At 39.4% G+C, this 20,910-nt stretch overlaps 1 long non-coding RNA gene across 1 annotated transcript; it reads right to left on the bottom strand.

Annotated features, from left to right (window-relative positions):
- Positions 1 to 4,676: 4,676 nt before the first annotated feature.
- Positions 4,677 to 20,497, bottom strand: LOC129528105 (uncharacterized). The gene is made up of 3 exons (XR_010135108.1): positions 20,264 to 20,497; positions 19,716 to 19,769; positions 4,677 to 5,499 (listed from the first exon to the last, which is right to left on the bottom strand). It is a non-coding gene; the product is annotated as an uncharacterized lncRNA (long non-coding RNA).
- Positions 20,498 to 20,910: the final 413 nt, after the last annotated feature.

Genomic DNA, 20,910 nt, shown 5'->3' on the forward strand with positions numbered 1-20,910 from the left:
GATGCCTTGCAGGAACTGAGAGCCTAAGTCTGTCTTGAGGACTGCTGGGTGCAGAGTACACTTCTCTGTGACCTGGCAGGACTATCTGGGTCATAAATCACAGATTGTTTGCACCAACTAGGACCCTATCTACTCAAGTAGACCAAGACGAAGGGAAACAGACTCCAGTAGGATGGGAGGTGGGAGTGGGGTTTGGCTGGGAGGGTCCAATGCTGCTGCATTGAGTGACAGGTGGCTCCTGCTCTCTAGTCACTTTAGGAGAACATGGTCCTGTACAAAGTCCACATCAGCAGGGAGCTCATTGGACATCAGGGTTCCATTCCAGCTCTAATGCTGGCCACCCTTAAGTTTGTTATTCTGTTTACTTTTTTTTTGAGATGGAGTTTCGCTCTTGTTGCCCAGGCTGGAGTACAATGGCATGATCTCGGCTCACTGCAACCTCTGCCTCCCGGGTTCAAGCGATTCTCCTGCCTCAGCCTCCCAAGTAGCTGGGACTACAGGCATGCACCACCATGTCCGGCTAATTTTGTATTTTTAGTAGAGATGGGGTTTCTCCATGTTGGTCAGGCTGGTCTTGAACTCCTGACCTCAGGTGATCTGCCTGCCTTGGCCTCTCAAAGTGCTGGGATTACAGGCGTGAGCCACCCCGCCAGGCTACTTTTTTTTTTTTTTCTTTTAAATCAACACTCATCCTGCCTACAGTGGGGAGAATTCTCATGAGAGTAAAATGAGATGGTAAATAGTATTCTGTGGCTGGATTCCAAGTACCCTTCAGGTCTCTGTTAGGATAGCACTCCCTCCAGGAGACCTCCTCAGACCCACAGTCTGGGTTAGGGGCCCACACTATGAGCTTCCATAGTAACTGATCCCTGGCAGATTGATTGTCGGTCAGTTTACCTCTCTGGCTAAGCTAATGATCAGGACTGGTTGGTCCCTGTATCCTATCCCAGCACGGTTCCCGGCACCACGAGCAGTTCAATAAACCTTGGTTGGCTGAATAAGTGTCACTGTTGAGTCACTGCAGAATATAATGCAATAGTTACTGATTTGCTTTTTATATAACAAAATCAAAAATTGAGAGGCAAAGAACAGAAGTAAAATCCAGAAGACTCAGCTGCTTGAGGCATGTTCCCACCCCGGACTTGCCAACTTTCACTGTAAAACTGCAACATATTAAGTATTCGTCAGCTACGGACTTCGTGCCCATGGAATTTAATCTGCTACTTCCTCCCAGGCCAACACCTTGAGGCCAGAGGCAACAGAAAGAGGATTGAGTGAAGCAGGAAGTCTGCAAAGCCCTGGATTCCAATCCAGCTCTAGCTGCGAGGCGCTGGGCACGCGTCACTGCTCTGCTGCTCTGCTTGCTTGTCTGCAAAGTGAGTCAATGCGGCTGCCTTGAACGCTCTTTGATTTTTATTTACCTGAAACACAAAAACTTGTGAAGCCAGCAATACAGGCTTAGGCAGTCACCCTAAGAGCTGGCTAAGATTAGGCAGCAAACAATCTTTTGGCTACAATGTCTAGCAGGTACGAATACATTAAACCAAACATGTAAAATAGCATAATTTGTGCTGGATGCATGGCTAAGTCTGCATGGGTCAGTGTGTGGGCACAAGACTAAATCAAGGCAAAGAGCCACCCCAATAGCTCACGGAGCTGGTTAAGCACCTGTGTCATCATTATGGTAAAATAGAATCAGAAAAAGTGTATATGTGTGGTGGGGGAAAGCTGGTAGGGGAAAATCGTTTATTGAATCATAGGTAAATTTTTGTTTGCCGGCTGGGCGCGGTGGCTCACGTCTATAATCCTAGCACTTTGGAAGGCCGAGGAGGGTGGATCACTCGAGTCCAGGAGTTCAAGACCAGCCTGGCCAACATGGAGAAACCCTGTCTCTACTGAAAATATAAAAATTAGGCAGGTGTGGTGGCGCACGCTTATAGTCGCAGCTACTTGGAAGGCTGAGGCATGAGAATCGTTTGAATCTGGGAGGCAGAGGTTGCAGTGAGCTGAGATCATGCCACTGCACTCCAGCCTGTGTGATAGAGCAAGACTTGGTCAAAAAAAAATTTAAAAAAAAAAGTTTTTTGTTGCTACTTTTGTAAAATTTCGTAGTGTATGATATATTTTCCATTGCAATGTATTTGTAGCACAATTGACTGACTATTGCCACCATCTCCTACTCTCTCTCAATGGTTCCTAGCTCAAGCACATTCTCTCTTAAAATTGTAAAATTATACCTAAGCACATTATATTAAGTTGTTGCTGAGCCCTTGGCCTTATATTATATTATATTATTTTATTTTTTTGAGATGGAGTCTAACTCTGTCACCCAGGCTGGAGTGCAGTGGCACAGTCTTGTCTCACTGCAACCTCTGCCTCCTGGATTCAAGCAGTTCTCCTGCCTCAGCCTCCCAAGTAGCTAGGACCACAGGCACATGCCACCACGTGCAGCTAATTTTTGTATTTTCTGTAGAGACGGGGTTTCACTATGTTGGCCAGGCAGGTCTTGAACTCCTGACCTCAAGTGATTTGCCTGCCTCAGCCTCCAAAAATGCTGGGATTACAGGCGTGAGCTACTGAGCTTGGCCAATTTTAAATGAACCTAATGAACTACCTAATATGTTTAACTATTACACAGATATAGTATTTAATATGTACCTAGTGTGTATTAAAAACATATAATAGCAAATATTTCCAATTTTGTTACAGCATTAATGACACTCCATTCTAAAATTAGTGTGCTTATTGAATTGTATAAGAAATATTTTCAGAAAAAAATCAATTATTTAATATTTAAAGGGGTGAAAACAATTTTTTTTTCTGATTTTTTTTGGGCCAGGCATGGTGGGTCGTGCCTGTAATCCCAGCACTTTGGAAGGCAGAGGTGGGTGGATCACATGAGGTCAGGAGTTCGAGATCAGTATGACAAAACCCTGTCTCTACTAAAAATACAAAATTAGCCAGGTGTGGTGGTGGGTGCCTGTAATCCCAGCTACTTGGAGGCTGAGGCAGGGGAATCTCTTGAAGCCAGGAGGCAGAGGTTGCAGTGAGCTGGGATCATGCCACTGCACTCCAGCCTGGGCAAAAAGAGTGAAACTCCATCTCAAGAATAAAAAAAAAAAAAAAAAAAAGATATTTTTTGTGAACACTTTTTGCTCATAGTAGTTGTAAGATGAGCTTGTTGGCTATTCTTGGTAAAGTTGTTATTCCACACCTCCTCTGTGTATTTATTTAGTAGCTAAAAGTATCATCCTCAATCGAGTGGAGTATGTTTCAGATGAAGGCAGCTCTGGTGGTTAATCCAATAATCAAAAGGATGGTTGGCTTTTCCTTCTGCACATTCCTTAAAAATCAGTGTATATTTTGAGATGAGAATGAGCCCATCATGTGTAGAAACTCTCCATTATTACTCTACACGCTTTTGAAGCACATATGTTCCAAATCAAGAAAGAAATGTGTTGTAGGCTAATAATTTCATTAATGCATAAAAGAAACAAAAAGCCTATTTCATTAGAACAGTGTTTAACATTATACAGAAATAAGCTTTGTCCTTTGTTTGCTGAGAACAATAGCACAATCCTCTGTGTAAAGATGATTTATCTCTTGCTAAACCACCCTAACTGTTTATGACAGCAAAAAGACAGGTATCATTAACCTTAGGTGTTGACAATTTAGAATTCATGGGAATGAGTTAGAAAAACGATAGACGGGTCCCACCCCTGAGTTTGTGGAGAGCAGATGAATCCCTGTGAACCATCACCACTCATGCCTCACGTTACCAGAAAAGAGTTCCCCTTGAATTTTCAGAGAGGGGATTTGGTTTTATGTCCCCTACATCTGAAGTTGAAGTGAAAATTGTTTTGAGGAAAAATGGATCTATATTCCAATCGAAGTATTTTCCAAGGCCCTAGAATCAAGTTTATTTGTAAATCCATAATTTACTGAACCGTTTTACCTTCCTTGTAAGTGACTCATGTATAAATTAGTGATGGATTCCTGATTAATTTATTTTTGCTGCTGTTCTTAGATTTTAAAAGCTTGCATTCCTCAAGATCACCCTCTTCATAAATACCTTCAATAAATTTCAGCACAGGATGATGGCTCAAGCCCTTTTATCCTTTGCAGAATGATATAATCGGGCATTCTAAAGCAAATAAGAATTCAGTGACCCCAAAAATGTATTGGATTAAAACCTACCAATAAAAAATGAAGTGTTACCAGAGAAAATACTCTGCAGCTGTTCTTTGCTTTAGGTACACATAATAACAACATGAGTGTGGGGTATGATCTGGTTTCAGTGTGGCATGCATTAATGCACATTTTAAAATCTTTTACATATGCTTATCTTCTTATGAGCATAGTGCAGTACTACATTAGATCTACTTAAAATCCATTGAGAGTATTGATTTTTTTCTTGAGAAAAATCAACACAGTGAGATGGTCTCTCTCCTCGTATAAAGCCCATTAGAGAAAACCAGAACTGATGTAAAGGAGAATGTTTCCTAATGTACATGACATATCACTGTGGTTCACAAGACTCAACTCTCTTTCAAATCTAATTAACTGATTCTGTTAAGCTTATATTCTAGCCCCTGTTCGCATGGTTATCACACCTCTGTCAACCCAAACTCCCCTATTTAGGAACTAGAAGTGACTAAGAAAGTGACTCATGAAAATATAACTATCTTAAAGATATTTTACTAACATGGTAATATTAAATCAAATAATTACATGAACTGTTGGAATTTCATTTGGGCAATTTTTTAAAAGATAATTTTTAATTGCTATGAGACTGGAGTTTAAGAGTGGATGATTTAACTGAAATGTTTTAGTAAGACTGGGTAGATAAATCAAACACCCTGAATTCCCTTAATAGCAGTTATCATTCTGACATCTTCTTATTTTAAAGAAATTGCAGAAAATTTGACAAAACTAATGTGGATGGCTATAATTGAACTTGACAATATCTATATGGGGGAAGAAGTGAAATCACTATATTTAGAAACGAATGCTACCATCCCACCCCAACTACATATTCAGGTTAAATGCGTGCACATCCTGGTAGCTGGAACATCTGTTTCTAGCTTGTTGTTCCTCTTGGCTGCTTTTCAATTGGATTTCCTCGAGCAGGTCCCAGGCTTGTCACTGCAGCCAGGGTCTGTTAACCATCACCACTGGTTCTACATTAAGTAGGAGGTTCAGGGCTAAGCTAATAACTCGCCTGCCTTTCTGACTGATCACAGTGATGTTCGCCGTGGCCACTTATCATGCGGGCTCCTTTGGGAGGGTGCTCTTCTTTGTCTGTACCTCTGGGTGGAATTGGTTTTGTTTCCCCTGGTTCCTGGAGTTATGTGTGAAAGACAAGGCTCATTGTCACTTCCATGGAGCGGCTGTGTAATGCTTTGCCCATGCATCCACTGCACTCAAACATGAAACTCGCTCTGCCCTTTCTGCAGGACCTCTAAATACGATATGTGGTGATTCTCTTCTTCCTCCACTCTGCAAAACAAAAAAGAAACTATCACTGTATGTAGTTTACAGGAAACTAGGTTAGAATGAAACAGAGCCCTTTAGTGTTCTGAATCATGGTTATGATTTGGCATAAAATCACAAGTGGGAAATGTTTGATGCTTATGGCATAGCATCGTATGTGTGGTCCACATCCAAGGGGTGAGGTGGGGGTAGGGTTGGAAGAAAAGAAGCCATTGCAAAGATGCTTAGACAATTTTCTAAAGGCCTTTAGACAGTTCAGTGGCTTCCACTTTATAAATGTTCCAGGCTGACTGTAGAAAAGGGGATGTCCAAATTCAAGGGCACACAAAAAGCATTTAGAAAGTTTGCTAATTGACAAGGGGGACATAGTGAATTTGCTTCCCATTTCTACTTTCTAGGTGGCTTCTGAAACAGCAAAGAAAGTTGGGTTTCGTCTGGGACTTGATATCCTGGGGTTGACACCATCCTGTCATGACTCCCACAGCTGATAAGCTTTGATAGAAATTGGCGGCTCCATCTGTCCAACTCTGCCATGACTTTTTTTTTTTTTCTTTTTTTTTGGAGACAGAGTCTCAGTCTGTTGCCCAGGCTGGAGTGCAGTGGCGCAATCTCGGCTAACTATAATCTCCATCTCTCAGGTTCAGGCAATTCTCCTGCCTCAGCCTCCTGAGTAGCTGGGACTACAGGCGTGTGCCACCACGCCCAGCTAATTTTTGTATTTTCAGTAGAGACGGAGTTTCACAATGTTGGCCAGAATGGTTTAGATCTCTTGACCTTGTGATCCGCCCGCCTCAGCCTCCCAAAGTGCTGGGATTAAAGGCGTGAGCCACCGGCACCTGGCCAAACCCTACCCTGGCTTTAAACCTGAAAAGTATTGCTTTCCCTAGGTTAAGGATTTGTAGGAAATTCTCTCGCCAAACCCTGCCCTGGTCCCTTGTATGGATCTATTGCAAGGTGAAAAATAGATATTGGATGAGTAATCACAAGAAGTAACAGCTCTGGTGTGATCAGGTATGGCACTGAAGCATGAGAATAAGATCAGGATGCAGTGATATTCTGATACAGGTGGGTGTTCCTCTTTTTGGGAGTGGGGGTAGTGGAGAGGGAGATGAATGTCATCCAGGTTTCTGACTACTGAAGTCATCAGTAAAGCCAGCATTGCTCTTACTAAATGTGACGAGAACAGATCTTTTGTTTTGATTTTATCTATCTCCTTTGCTTACCAGTTTTATAAGCACTTCTGGAAAAGCATCCAACTTTTTGCAATTGTAGTTGTTAAAATCTGCTCATTCGCTTGAATTTTTAAAGCACAGAATTTCATTGTTAGAGTGGTTTGAGCTTTAGAGAGAAAATAAATTTATGACAGAGAATCAGGGAAAAATTCTAGTGTTTTGGGGGCAAGACTGTGATTTCCTTTTTGATCTTGCAGGCAAGGAAAAAAAAAAGCAGCAACTGCTGATATTGGTGATTATGCAGAAGATGCTGGGTAATATTTACTGAGCACTTACCAGGAAGCTTGCCTGGTTCCATGTGCTTTACCTGCATTAACTTCTCTCAGTTCTCCCAAGAATCCCACGAGATCTCTGTTGCCTTTATAGGAACCAAGCTAAAACGTTCATCAGCACAGCAAGTTTCTACTTCTCCTGTTTAAAGAAAATCTGAAAAATACCTGGATCCTTCCCTCCCATCAGCCCCCACTTCATCCATCCTCTTATGAACTGAGGGAATCTTTTATCATAGGCAAGTATAAGGTAAACCTGAGAAAAACCTTGAAGAAAGATTATGTAAGTTGAAAATCACCTAAAACTGCAGTTTTAGTCCTCCACTTTGCAGAATAAATGAAAATATCTGGAGGAGGGAGAACAGAAGCAGAGAGAGACTGTAGGAAAGGAAAAACAAATGGCCGATAAATGTGGTCTTGAAATGAACAAGTGCACAACAATTAAGATGATCCTTTTTATGATGCCTGATGATGTCACCCTATCATTCTCTTTATTACAGTGACTTTCCACTTTCATTTTGGGACAGATGCAATTTTATATAATACCAGTGAAAGAGTTACCCTAAGAACAATAATATGTAAACATCATGTCTAAATTCAGACTATCTCCATACACTGCAGGGAAAGCAGAAGAGTGAAGGAAATACATATTCTAAGCTAGCAGTATTAATTCAAACTCTTTATCTTTAAAAATATTTTGTTTTTAATTATTTTATAAACTACATATATGGGGACAGGTACAGTGGCTCATGCCTGTAATCCCAGCATTTTGGGAGGCTGAGATGTTTGGATCACTTGAGCCCAGGAGTTTGAGACTAGCCTGAGCAACATGGTGAAAACCCATCTCTACAAAAAATACAAAAAATTAACTGGGCATGGTGGTGTACGACTGACTGTAGCCTCATCTGCCCGGGAGGCTGAGGTGGGATATCAGAGCCCAGTTGGTTGAGGCTGCAGTGAGCCATGATTGTGCCACCGTACTCCAGGCTGGGTAACAGAGTGAGAGCCTGTCTCAAAAACAAAACAAAACAAAACAAAACAAAACAAAACAAAACAAAACACAAAAAAACCAACTTCATATATGATCTCATTGATAATAATAGCAACTACTCAAACTTTCTTTTTATTGTCATCTTATTTTAGAACTTTGTTTTACTTTTACATAGTTCTCCTCAAGCACCAGATTCAATGTCCTGCCCTACTTTTTCTTTCTCTTTAGTGCTATATCTTTTTTTTTTTTTTTTGCGACAGGCTGTTGCTCTGTCACCCAGGCAGGAGTGCAGTGGTGTGATCACAACCTACTGCAACTTACATCTCCTGGGCTCAAGTGATCTTCCTACCTCAGCTTCCCAAGTATCTGGGACTACAGGCCCATGCCACCACACCTGGTTAATGTTTGTATTTTTTATAGAGATGGGGTTTCACCATGTTGCCAAACCTGGCCCGAACTCCTGGGCTCAAGCAATCCACCCTCCTCAGCCTCCCAAAGTGTTGGGATTACAGGCATGAGCCACCTCACTCGGCCCTAGTGTTATATCTGTTTGAATTTGAATTAATATGGTTAGCTTAGAATATGCATTTGCTATGGTCTTAAGTATGATTCAAAGACAAGATTAAAAAATTTTTTTAGGTCAGCGTGGTGGCTCATGCCTGTAACCCCAACACTTTGAGAGGCTGAGGCGGGTGAATTACCTGAGGTCAGGAGTTTGAGACCAGCCTGGCCAATATGGTGAAACCCCCATCTCTACTAAAAATACAAAAAATCGGCTGGGCATGGTGGCGGGTGCCTGTAATCCCAGCTACTTGGGAGGCTGAGGCAGGAGAATTGCTTGAACCCAGGAGATGGAGGTTGCAGTGAGCCAAGATCGTGCCACGACACTCCAGCCTGGGCAACAAGAGTGAAACTCCGTCTCAAAAAAATTTTTTTTTAATTGACACATAATAATCATGCATATTTATGGAGTACATAGGGAGGTGATTATACATGATGTATAGTGATCAAATCAGGATAATTAGCATATCCAGCATGTCAAACATTCAGCATCTGTTTGTATTGGGAACACTTAATATCCTCCTTCTAGATATTTGAATTCTATATATTATTATTAACTATAGTCATTCTACAGTGCTAGAGAACACTAGAACTTATTCCTCCTATCTAGCTGCAATTTTGTATCCTTTAACAAATCTCTTTCTATACTGCCCTTCTCCCGCCCCTTCCCAGCCTCTAGTAGCCTCTTTTCTACTTTTTACTTCAGTGAGATCAACTTTTTTTTTTTTAAGCTTCCATATATGAGTGAGAATAGGTGGTGCTTAACTTTCTGTTCCTAGCTTATTTCACTTTCAAAACCAAGATTTTTAATGTCTACATAATATTCTATCTAGCAGATGGTCCAGAGTTACTCCATAGCTGGATTTTGAGAATATCTCCAATGTCTTACTGGCAAATATGTTTGTATATACAAATGTTTTAAAAGCTAGAATAACTATGTTATAGTCCCAGAATTGCTAAGTTTAAATGGTGTGCATAGCTGGAAAAATCTGACATTCTTTAATTTTCAATAAGAAATAAGAAAGAAAGCTTTCTCGCCTGGTTTTAAGTTAGCAGAGGAGTTAAAAACTTCTACTAGAATGAAGTTGCTTATCTGACCCATGTTTTATTAATATATGGAGTGATTCCTAGCTTAGAAACACTAAGGTGATAACTATGAAGAAAACTTAAAGTAAAAAAAGCACCATTTTATATCCTCTGTTCAATGCAAACACACTTTCCAGAATAAAAAAAAAATTCTGACTTATCTTTATGTATCTATAAATTTGGCTTGTGAATGTGTATATCCTAGGGAAGATGGAAAAACAAAGAGGGTGTATTAATAGGTCTGTAATGATATAAAATTTATTCTGGGGGTGAGGCAAAACTTAATGGTTCATAAATAGCAAATTCATTATATTTTTAATACTCAAGTTATATTAACACCATATAACATCTTTATGGTACCATTAGAACCATTTAAATCTTTGACTCAACCTGAAAAACAAACATTTCCAAATCTTGGCCATGAAATGATTAGTCAAATAAAATGTTTTAATAAATATTATTGGATTAGAACATGGTTGGTTGGGTCATAAACTGTCTTATAAATGTTTTATGTCATCGGTTACACTGCATTTTTAAATGTTAACAAATTAATTTATTTTAAAGGCCGCATCAAGGTGAAAACACCTTGTTTCCACTGGAGCATTAGGCAGCAGGACAATACATCATGGAGCCATTTTTCATTCAGTCATACCACTGGCAGAACAGATGTTAAGACATAAAATGTGGTATGGCTTGTTAAATATTCATTTATAATTTGCATTCATTATTAAATTATGTGTTGGGCTAATCTTTAATCTTAAAAATACAGTGTCATGAAGCTCTCAGAATACATGACAAATATTTTATAATTTAGTGTTACTTTAAGTGTTGACTAGAATGTACACAAATGTTTGTCAGTAATGATCCTTAATTATTCCAAGGAGATTTGATCTGCATTGGTATTGAGTTCAATAATTCATTCAAGCCTTCAGGTCACTAAGAGAAATATCAGTTTGGGGATACCATCTCTTCTGTGACTAATGATGATTCAGCTACTTGCTTCTCATGGCCACACTGTCATTCATTGCCTAAAACCATTTTAACACAGAGTGGTGACTTTGAGGATCTTATTTTTTAGTGGTCTTAAATGATTATCACAATAAACTTCACTTTTGGTTTAGAAGCTCGAGAGTAAAAATTCTCTAAGATTCAGTTCTTTGAATAGACTATCCTAGAATACAGTAAATTCTGGGCTTGAGAATTTCCTATGCTCGAATAGTCAAGTATTTGATTAAGCTCCATAGCTGTGATATTCAATTTGCATTTGGTAAGCTGAAAAAAGTACAGCCATCATGAGAAAGCTGGATGTGGCGGAGTGGTGATTTGTATTATAGTAGCCTGGTAGCTGCCCAATGAACCACGTAAAAACAGTTCATTAAAATGTTTATGTGCTTGGCTGGTTAATGCAAAGAAAGCTTTATTGCAGCCTTATAAAACCTTGGTAACTTCAGGTTGGAGTCAGATCAATGCATTGTAATAACTCATGCATATGCCTCATCTCTCCTGGAGTGGAGAAAAGAACCAAGAAACTTCCTTTTCTTCCTTGTTTCTATTACCACATATTTTCAGATTTTAAAAACGAATCCAAACTTTCTTCCTTTTGGCTCTTCTTAAACCAATTAAAATAGTCCAAGTTCATTTACAGGCAATTTGTAACACTTCATAAAACCATGAAGTATTGTTTATAATAAAATCTAATCAACAAATATGTGATTACTGCATTTTTACTGAACATCAAAATTTTACTGAACATCAAAAACTAACCAGTATTAAACCAGAAAGCAGACATGCTAATATTTTTCAACTAGTGTCTCCCATTTTCTTAGGTAGTTTTGGGGATGCATAGACCTATTTTAAGCCCAGGAGGGTATGAGTAGGAGACTATAACTATGTGAGACTTTTAGACGTTGACGTTTTAATAAATAGTTAACAGTTGGGTCTACAAATAGAAATGATATTTTTAAAACGCTCCCTTAAACAAAATATACCAATTTTTAATAAAAAATTGATCTATATGGATATTTACCTCCACAAGAGATACACAATTAGATCTTTAGATGGGAAGTAGTATTTCCGATTCATATATACAAAGACTTCCAATAAATAATGACTTATTCATTAGTCTAGTATGTTGAACACTGCCTCAGGAACAAGAACAAGAAGAAAACATGCTTTCAGGAGCAAAGCCAAAAAGTGCTAAGATCATACAATAGTAGAATATTAATAAAGATATGGCAATATGTTTTCTCGCCTTCCCTTGCTATGTACACCACTATTTATTTTAACACGTGAACACGCAGAGGAAGAGACCATAGAATACAACATTGTTACCATCAAAATGCATCAATTAAAATAGATGTTCCTTGCACACAGCAGACTGCCTCAAAATATTCTTAATGTTCTATGTATCAGCCAAGCCATGGCATTTGAAAATTGTCTTAATGGGCTTGTGAACATCAAAATCCCACCTTCCCTGCCTCCTCTAAGGTTGAAGAGTGGATGGCTCCTCCGAACTGACATTTGGAGATGGTTTTTTTTTCCCCTAATTCCTCAGACTGCCCAATCTAAAAGGGAAGTTCTTTTTTTGGAATTTGGTACTACATCATGTAAAGATGAATTTGACTCTAACACACTGTCTATGGAATATTGTATTATAAAAAGTAGTCGTACTAAATTGAAAACAGTACCTAGCATAATGCCTTAGATATGATAGACACTAATTAAATATTTGAGTGGCTGAATGAATGTGGAGGGAGTGGTATTTTAACATTTGCTTTGAGATCCAGTGGCTGGGTCCTCTTATCTCAGAGTATGAGGTTGCAGGGAAGGAAAGGAAAGGAAGAATCCATGAAGTAAAATAAAAGAAGCCAAATATTTACCTGCTTTGGAGTGCTAACCTTCGTAGCCCTCAGATGTATGTAGAACACCATTTAAAATATTTGTTAGCACAGCTGGACATTAATCCTTCTTCTCTGTGTGGATTGTTAAAGAAGATTTGGGGTTGTTGAGTTGGGTCTGAAGCTGCACCAGTTCAAGACCGCTTAATTGAGAATCTTTTCTTCTCATTTTAGATTGCACACCCCATCAACTTTTATACAGGATTAGGAGGATGGAAGCCATGGTGTGGCCTCTGATTCGTGATTATGGGTGGAGAATTGGTGTGCACTGACCCAATCTCACACCAGCACTGCAGACATCAGTGGCCATACTTAGACTTGGATGATTGTTTTGGCTTCTGATGAGACCCAAAGCAAGTCAAGAATCTACTTATTTTTATTTTTTACTTTTTATTTATTTCTGAGATGTGGTCTACCTATTTGCCCAGGCTGGTCTCAAACTCCTCGCCTCAAGTAATCTCCACCATCCGCCTACAAAGTACTGAGGTTACAGGTGTGAGCCACCGTGGCTGGCCTAAGAATCTGTTTTCAACAAATTTGTTTGACTAAAATCTGTATGTGTATGTGACTGTGGCCCTGTGAGTACATGGGAGAGGGGATGGTATAAGAGGAGGAGAAAGAAGGACCTAGATTTCAACATCTCTATACCTATGATCATGGCTCTCCAATTTCTAGGATGGAAAAAGAGATCTCCGATAAGTTTAATTAAGCTTCCTCATCTCTGCAAGCTTCAAAAAAGCTGAGTCGGGTGGAGAAAGGAGGGCTGGCTAACCATGTGGGTCTCCTCAAGTCCCCTCAGATTTAATTGCGAGCATAAATGGCCCCCAGTCCTGGAGCATATCAACTTGATGTGTATAATTGATAGCCAAACATTTTTTACAGGCTGTTAAATGGTAAGGCCACAATGAAATGTATATAATGTTGATTAAAGTGATTTTTGTACAAAAGGGTCAGAGACATTAACAAGTTAAAAGAAAATGTGAGCTCTGTTCTTATTCCTCTAACCTTTGTTCGGGTTTTCCCATAATTGACACCACATGTTTACTATGCCTATTTTTGTCAAATTTAAGGCTGTTAGTATTCAATGTATTTAGAAGTGCTCTTGAGATTAAGGCAGTCACAGAGTGCTCAGAAAGGTAGATTTCAGATATTATCACAGCACATGGTAAAGAGAAAGATTTAAATAAACCCCTCCAGCTTGCCTCGTGTTAAATTGTCTGGCTCCTAAAGTAAAGGTAACTCTGAAAAGGATTAAAATGGACATCTAAATGATAATTACTGGGTAATTTTGTTTTGGTTATAATTTGTGGTGTTATTTTTATAACTGACATGAGACATAATATATTTTTCAGGGTTCTGCAATAGCCAAGCAACAAATGGAAGCTGTCAGAAAGTATTTGTAGGAACAGTTATGGAAGAAAGCTGCGAGGTTGTTGAAACGCTACACAGACTACATTTTTTTAGCCTATGCATGAGTAGAATACTTTCCTAAAAATGTAATTGACTGTGGACGTGTGGCGTACAGCAAGCCCTCTGCCTAGGCTTTTGAAATCCTCTTATTTTTATTGATGCAAAACCGGCATGGTGTCTTTCAAGGATCTTTTCAACTCACCCTGTGTCATCACACGCACATTACTGAGCATTTGATGCTGTCTTACCTCCTGTTCTCTAGACCCGTCCCTCTTCCTCTTTCTTCCTGTCTTTTCTGTTCTGTCTGTGCTCTGGATCGCTCTGTGGCACCAAGGACACTGCAGGGGCTTTAGCTCCTGGTCCTTAACTGGCGGCGCTCAAATCTACTGAGTTTACTGACCTCTGCCCAAGCCATGAACTGAGACCGACGAATAGACCACCCAAACTCCCAGCAACCAGCACATGGCAGTTGTGCAGGGCCTTTTCCATGCGGCATAATTTCGTGGAATTTCCCTCTCTCCTCATCTGGCTCTGATTATTTGCTGATTTGTAATTTTAGTTATTCGTGTGCAAGTCTTATCTCCTTTGCCAGACTGTATGCTCCTGAGCAACATGCACTATGCTTGATGCATTTTGTGCGTCTTCTCTCCTTCCTGGGCTTGGCATGGTGCTCAGCACAACGTGGAAATTCAGTAGATACATTGTGAGTGAATTCATGACATTGAAGCTAGGAACACAGAATATCCTAAAGATAATCCAGGTATCAATGCCAGAGATTGGTCACATCCTGGCTAAATCTGTAGCTATTTAAACTAAGTTTCCAGTTTCTTATTTCCATAGCTATGAAATCAAGAGGATATATATTTTAAAGTTTCCACAATATCTTGTTTTCAGAGATTTGAAATCAAGATGTTATATCTTCTTCCATTGAGTAGGAAATAGCTCTCATGCCCTGCTGTGGCAGTACAAGGCTGAAGGAATTATAATGATCCTTGAACTCAAGTCTCCTGATAACACATTTTATTAACTGGTAGGAGACTAGAATAAGACTTGTGGGTGAAACTAGTATGTCTCAAGCAATTCTAATTTCCAGGCACAGAAACTGTACTTTGTAGCAGCAGAATTTTATTTGAGAAGTGACTTTACTAGGGGAAGTCCTACCAATTGTTTAATTTCTTTTTCACCCTAAATGATAGGAAAAGGGGAAATCATATAGCCTCAAATACTCAAAGATATTTAACTTTATAAACAGGAAGCACACGAGGGTTGCACTTTGTTTGCTTAATGGCAATTTTTGGGAAATACACAAGAAACTAAACAACTATGTTTATGAACGTTTTTAACTTTTCCAATCTTTCTTGATTCTTTCTCACTACATAGAGATTTAAAATAATAAAATCAGTTATTGCAATGATTAAAATGGTTTGAAAAAACCAGTACTTTTCCACTTATTTTGCTTTCCAGAAAAAGAACTCATGTGTTCCAAATTATATTTTTCCTCAATTTCTGTTCAGTCCTTCATATTACATTTTAATTGGGATAAAAAATTTTTTTTCAATTCACAAGCTCATCAATTCAGAGGAGATACTTCTAATATAAGTTATAAGAGCAAACATTCAAGAAAACTGAAGTTGGAAACATGTTTGTGTCTTTTTTCCATGACTAACCCATGTCTATTCTCTATGAAATTGATGTCAAAAAGGTATTATATATTTTCAGTAGGAAATAGAAGGCTGCCCTCTACTATCCTTGTCAGGACGTCGTATCCCTTTAATCATACTTTTCATTTCAGTACATTGAAATTTCCGTTACCAAGGACAACATCATAAATAAAAGTGTTTGTGAAATTTTACCTGCAGCTTCCTAACTTTGTGCATTAAGCATGAGACTAGCAGAGAGGTGGTCAAATGTGAAAATTTATAATCATTTATTACGTACGGCTGAAGCAAGAAGGGAATAAAAGCGTGAAGGCATACATCTATAAACGGAAGCCGAAAACCTTAAATGAAAAGTAAAGTGAATTTCTGTGTCTTGTCATAAAGTAATGAGAAGCTAGAGCTTTTATTCATAGCAACCCAAGATGCATTTACTCTCAATCTAGCTTCAGCAGTAAACGCTTCCCTGATGTATCGCTTTGGACTTACAAAGAAATATTTGTGCTCTACATAATAGTATAGTTAGGAGAATTACTGCATGGTTGAGAAGATTCTATAAAGGTTTATAGCTGGTGGTGTTACTGTAATTTAATCACAATGTAGCAAATGTAGTACTTTAATATCACAGGTTACTTTTTTATTTACCATTTATTAGTAACTGACAGAGTCAATCATCTCTACATCATAAACAAATCATGGAGGGATTCTATAGGAACCCTAAAATTCCGGGATAGATGTACTATGGCTGTTTTACACTACCACATTCCCTGTAATGAGCTAACCATCAAATTATTATTTAGATCTGTGAAATGTAAGGCAGGCTCCTTGTTCTCAGTCCATTGGCCAAAGAAAACTTGAGGACATTTTATGTCAGGAATACAATTAGCACCGCATGTCATTTATGCTCAGAAATAACTCATTGATCCAATTCTAGCAAAATCTAGAAGCATTTTCTGAAAAATGTTAAGGTATTTAGCTAAAATTTTTTCTAACTGTTCTGTAATCTATTCATGAACATTACCATAATGTTAAGCTTAAACCAATGCTTTGTCATTAGGATTTTTAAATGAAAAGTATGTTTTTATACTTGAAAATAAAATACAAATGCTTTTGTCATTTCTGTTTACATATATTGCTCTCTTGATAGATTACAGATAGAAAGATAGATAGACATATAATTAGTTGTTACATAAACCATGTCACATTAATATGGTTGATGCCAGAAATATTAAGCAAGACTAGTAAGGAATGCTGCTAATGTCTGGAAACTGTGACACTGTGAAAAGTAGGACTGATGACATGTCTAAGCCTAAATCTGGGTTTGGGTTTCCTGACCTTGGACAAGTCTCCTGACCTCCATGAATCTCAGTAGTTCCATCTGTAAAACAGGAATACTGGTATTTGTCCTACTGATCCCACTAGACTGTTGTGAGAATCCAATAAGATATTGTATGAGAAAACATCCTGCAAACTGAAGAGGTACACAAAGCATCAATATTTTGGACATAAAAGGCTATAAATAAATGTAGAATTGAGTGTTCAAAGCAGGTACTTTTTTTTTTTTTTTTCCAAAGTCTCGCTCTGTCGCCCAGGCTGGAGTACAATGGCACGATCCTGGCTCAATGCAACCTTCACCTCCTAGGTTCAAGTGATTCTCCTGCCTCAGCCTCCCGAGTAGCTGGGATTACAGGCATGTGCCACCATGCCTGGCTAATTTTTGCATTTTTAGTAGAGACGGGCTTTCACCATGTTGGTAAGGCTGGTCTTGAACTCCTGACCTCAGGTGATCCACCCACCTCGGCCTCCCAAAGTGTTGAGATTACAGGTGTGAGCCACTGCACCTGGCCCAAAGCAGGTACTTTCAATATAATATGTGAATAGTTTTTATTACAAAGAGGGTAGAAAGCCATGTGAAAAAATTCTATATCTTACCTAATATGTATTGTGCACCTACTATGTACCAGGCACTGACAGAACCTATTGCACTAAGAATAGTTGATGAAAGTCTCCAAAAGGACAATGAATTGAAACTAGGTTCAATGTTAGTAGATAACCAAGTCCCAATCATCTCTTCTAGAGCCTTTACACTTGCTACTATAGGCCACTCTCTTTCAGCGTGATTGGATTGTCTAAATTTTTTAATTATTGGGAATTTACACACCCTTAAATTCTCCGTAGGCCTTCAACTTGCCTAGGGCTAGGCCCACGTGAAGTAGTTGGGCTATAACTTAGTGACAGTGGCTGATCTCTAGTTTGGTAGGTGGTACTTCTGGAAATAAAAATAGCTCTGCTCAGAAGCACAACTTTAGATTAACAACTCAAAGAAAGAGAGACAGTCTTCAGGTAACAGAAGTGACTGTTCAGTTGAGAACAGAAATGTCAACATAGGCATGGGCTTTATTGATTTTTTTCATGGATGTTATTTAGTTCCTTGTGCGTGGAATATCCTCCTCTTCGTTTGTCAAAGTCTTGCTATTTCTTCAAAGTCCAGTTGAAAGGTTATTTCCTCCATAAAATCTTCCTGTCTGCCCCTTCTATTCCATCACCTGATCTCTCACTTATAAGTCTAAAATTTTGCTCTATATTAGCTATTTCCATGTCATTATTTATTATACTTTAATTTTTTCAAGGCAATGACAAGTGGACTTCATCTTTGAGCTCCTTTTGGCTTTTGGTTTCATGTCTTAAACAAGAAGCCACCCAAATTGTCATTGAATTTAATTACCGCCACTTTTTAAAAATTGTCTGACATAGGTATGTATAAAACTATTAGGACTTTCTTGGTGTTGGTTACTTTAAAAATAAGAGCTAAAGCTAGCTGTTTTAGGCACTATAAAATAGTGGTGTGTTGGGTTTGTTTTTCTTTTATGAAATTAATTTTAGGCCGGGCACGGTGGCTCATGCCTGTAATCTCACGACTTTGGGAGGCCGAGGAGGGTGGATTACCTGAGGTCAGGAGTTTGAGACCAGTCTGACCAACATGGCGGAACCCTATCTCTGCTAAAAATACAAAAATTAGCCGGGTGTGGCGGCAGGCGCCTGTAATCCCACCTACTCGGGAGGCTGAGGCAGGAGAATCGCTTGAACCTGGGAGGCAGAAGTTGCAGTGAGCCGGGATCATGCCATTGCACTCCAGCCTGGATGATGGAGCAAGACTCCATCTCAAAAAAAAAAAAGAAAAGAAATTAATTTTAAAGATCACCAAATTTTATACTTCAAATGCAGCCTACTGTTATTCTGTTTTTCTCCTTTTTGGTAAATTCTGAGTGTACTATCTACTCTTCATATTGTACTGTTATTCTGTTTTTCTCCTTTTTGGTAAATTCTGAGTGTACTATCTACTCTTCATATTGTACATTTTACCACACATTCTTTAGTAAAAAGCAGCAGTAAGGCAAGGTACAGTGGCTCATACCTGTAATCGCAGCACTTTGAGAGGTCAAGACAGGACGATTGCTTGAGCCCAGGAGTTCAAGACCCACCTGGGCATAATGGTGAGACCCTGTCTCTACAAATTTTTGTTAAAAAATTAGCTGGGTGTGGTGGCATGCACCTGTAGTCCCAGCTGCTTTGGAGGCTGAGGCAGGAGGATCGCTTGATCCCATTAGGTCTAGGCTGCAGTGAGCCATGTTCATGGCACTGCATTCCAGCCTGGGCAACAGAGAGAGACCCTATTTCCAAAAAAACCAAAACCAAAAACATCAGTTCTGGCCAGGCATGGTGGCTCATGCCTGTAATCCCAGCACTTTGGGAGGCCAAGGCGGGCAGATCATTTGGGGTCAGGAGTTTGAGACCAGCCTGGCCAACATGGCGAAACCCCTTCTCTATTAAAAATACAAAAAATTAGCTGGGCACGGTGGCTCGTGCCTATAGTCCCAGCCACTTGGAAGAGTGAGACATGAGAATTGCTTGAACCAGGGAGGCGAGGTTGCAGCGAGCCAAGATTGCGCAACTGCACTCCAGCCTGGGCCATAGAGTGAGACTCTGTCTCAAACAAATGAACAAACAAACAAACAAACAAACAAAAAAACCCCACCAGTTCTGCCTCAAACGGTCCTTCTATGTTTGCAGTACTGTGCTGAGTACAGAAAGGGATTCAAGGGAAGTAGAAGATGAAATACCTTCCTGGGGCCTCAGCTGTCTTAGAATTAGCACAGGTCCCAGTGGTCAGCTCTCTGTTGAGACAAAACATTGTGAAGATCCTTGCTAGGTGTAGATACCACATGATTTCTATCTGATGAAATATTAAAGAAAAAAAAACTAAGGACATGACTGTGACTAATATGTGTCGAATATTTTGCTTAAGGTTGAGAAATAGGCAGACAATGAGAATAGAAGGAGAACCCACCTGGTCCCACATTTCCAGCCTCACTGTGGGTGAAGGCATGTTATCTCCTTTCTAGAATATTGAACATTTTATATTAGAAGCAAGAGAGTACAGAACTATAGCAAAATAGGACTGATAAAATATGCCCAAATCCTTTCTGAGTTTATTTTCTAACCATTTTCTAATATATTTATATTCCTATTACTATAAGATATAGAAGTAAACTTAAATATTTGTGTTAGTGATAACAATCACAATTTAGTAAAAACAAAAACAAAAATCCCAACCGTTTGGGAAGTTCTGTGTAATTTAAAAATAATGAGCAGAAATTTATTGGCTCACAGTTCTGGAGGCTAGAAAGTCCAGGGTCAAGGTGCTGGCAGGTTTGGTGTGTGCTGCGGGCCTGGCTTCCACTTCTAAGATGGCGTCTTGAATGCTGCATCCTACGGGGGCGCGTGGGAAGAACACTGTTCCTCACATGACAGATGAGTGGAAGAGTAAAGAGAGGGCGAGGGAAGGGAGGGGAGTAAACTCACGCTTTCATAAGGAGCCCACTCCTGATATAACAAACCCACTCCCGCGATAACGGCGTTAATTTATTCATGAGGCAGAGCCCTCACGACCTAGCCACCTCTTGTTAGACTCCGCCTCCAAACACTGATGCATTGGGGATTAAGTTTCCCACATACGAACTTCGGAGGACACATTCAAACGATAGCAGTGAGCCTTTTTACATCAGCTTTAATACCGACTGGATGTATGAACCAAAGCATACCCCTAGTTCCAGCTGAGTATTTTCACACCTATACAAATAAAATATAACATTTTCATTGATTCCTAATGTATTTCATGTGAAATGTCTGACTGTACCTTTAAAATTCCAAACGAAGATAGGCCAGTCACAGGGGTTCATGCCTGTAATTCCAGTACTTTGGGAGACTGAGGTGAGCTCAGGAGTTTGAGAGCATCTCGGGCAACATGGCGAAACC

This window comes from Gorilla gorilla, chromosome 1, assembly GCF_029281585.2.
Source record: "Gorilla gorilla gorilla isolate KB3781 chromosome 1, NHGRI_mGorGor1-v2.1_pri, whole genome shotgun sequence".
Classification (NCBI taxonomy): Eukaryota; Metazoa; Chordata; class Mammalia; order Primates; family Hominidae; genus Gorilla; species Gorilla gorilla.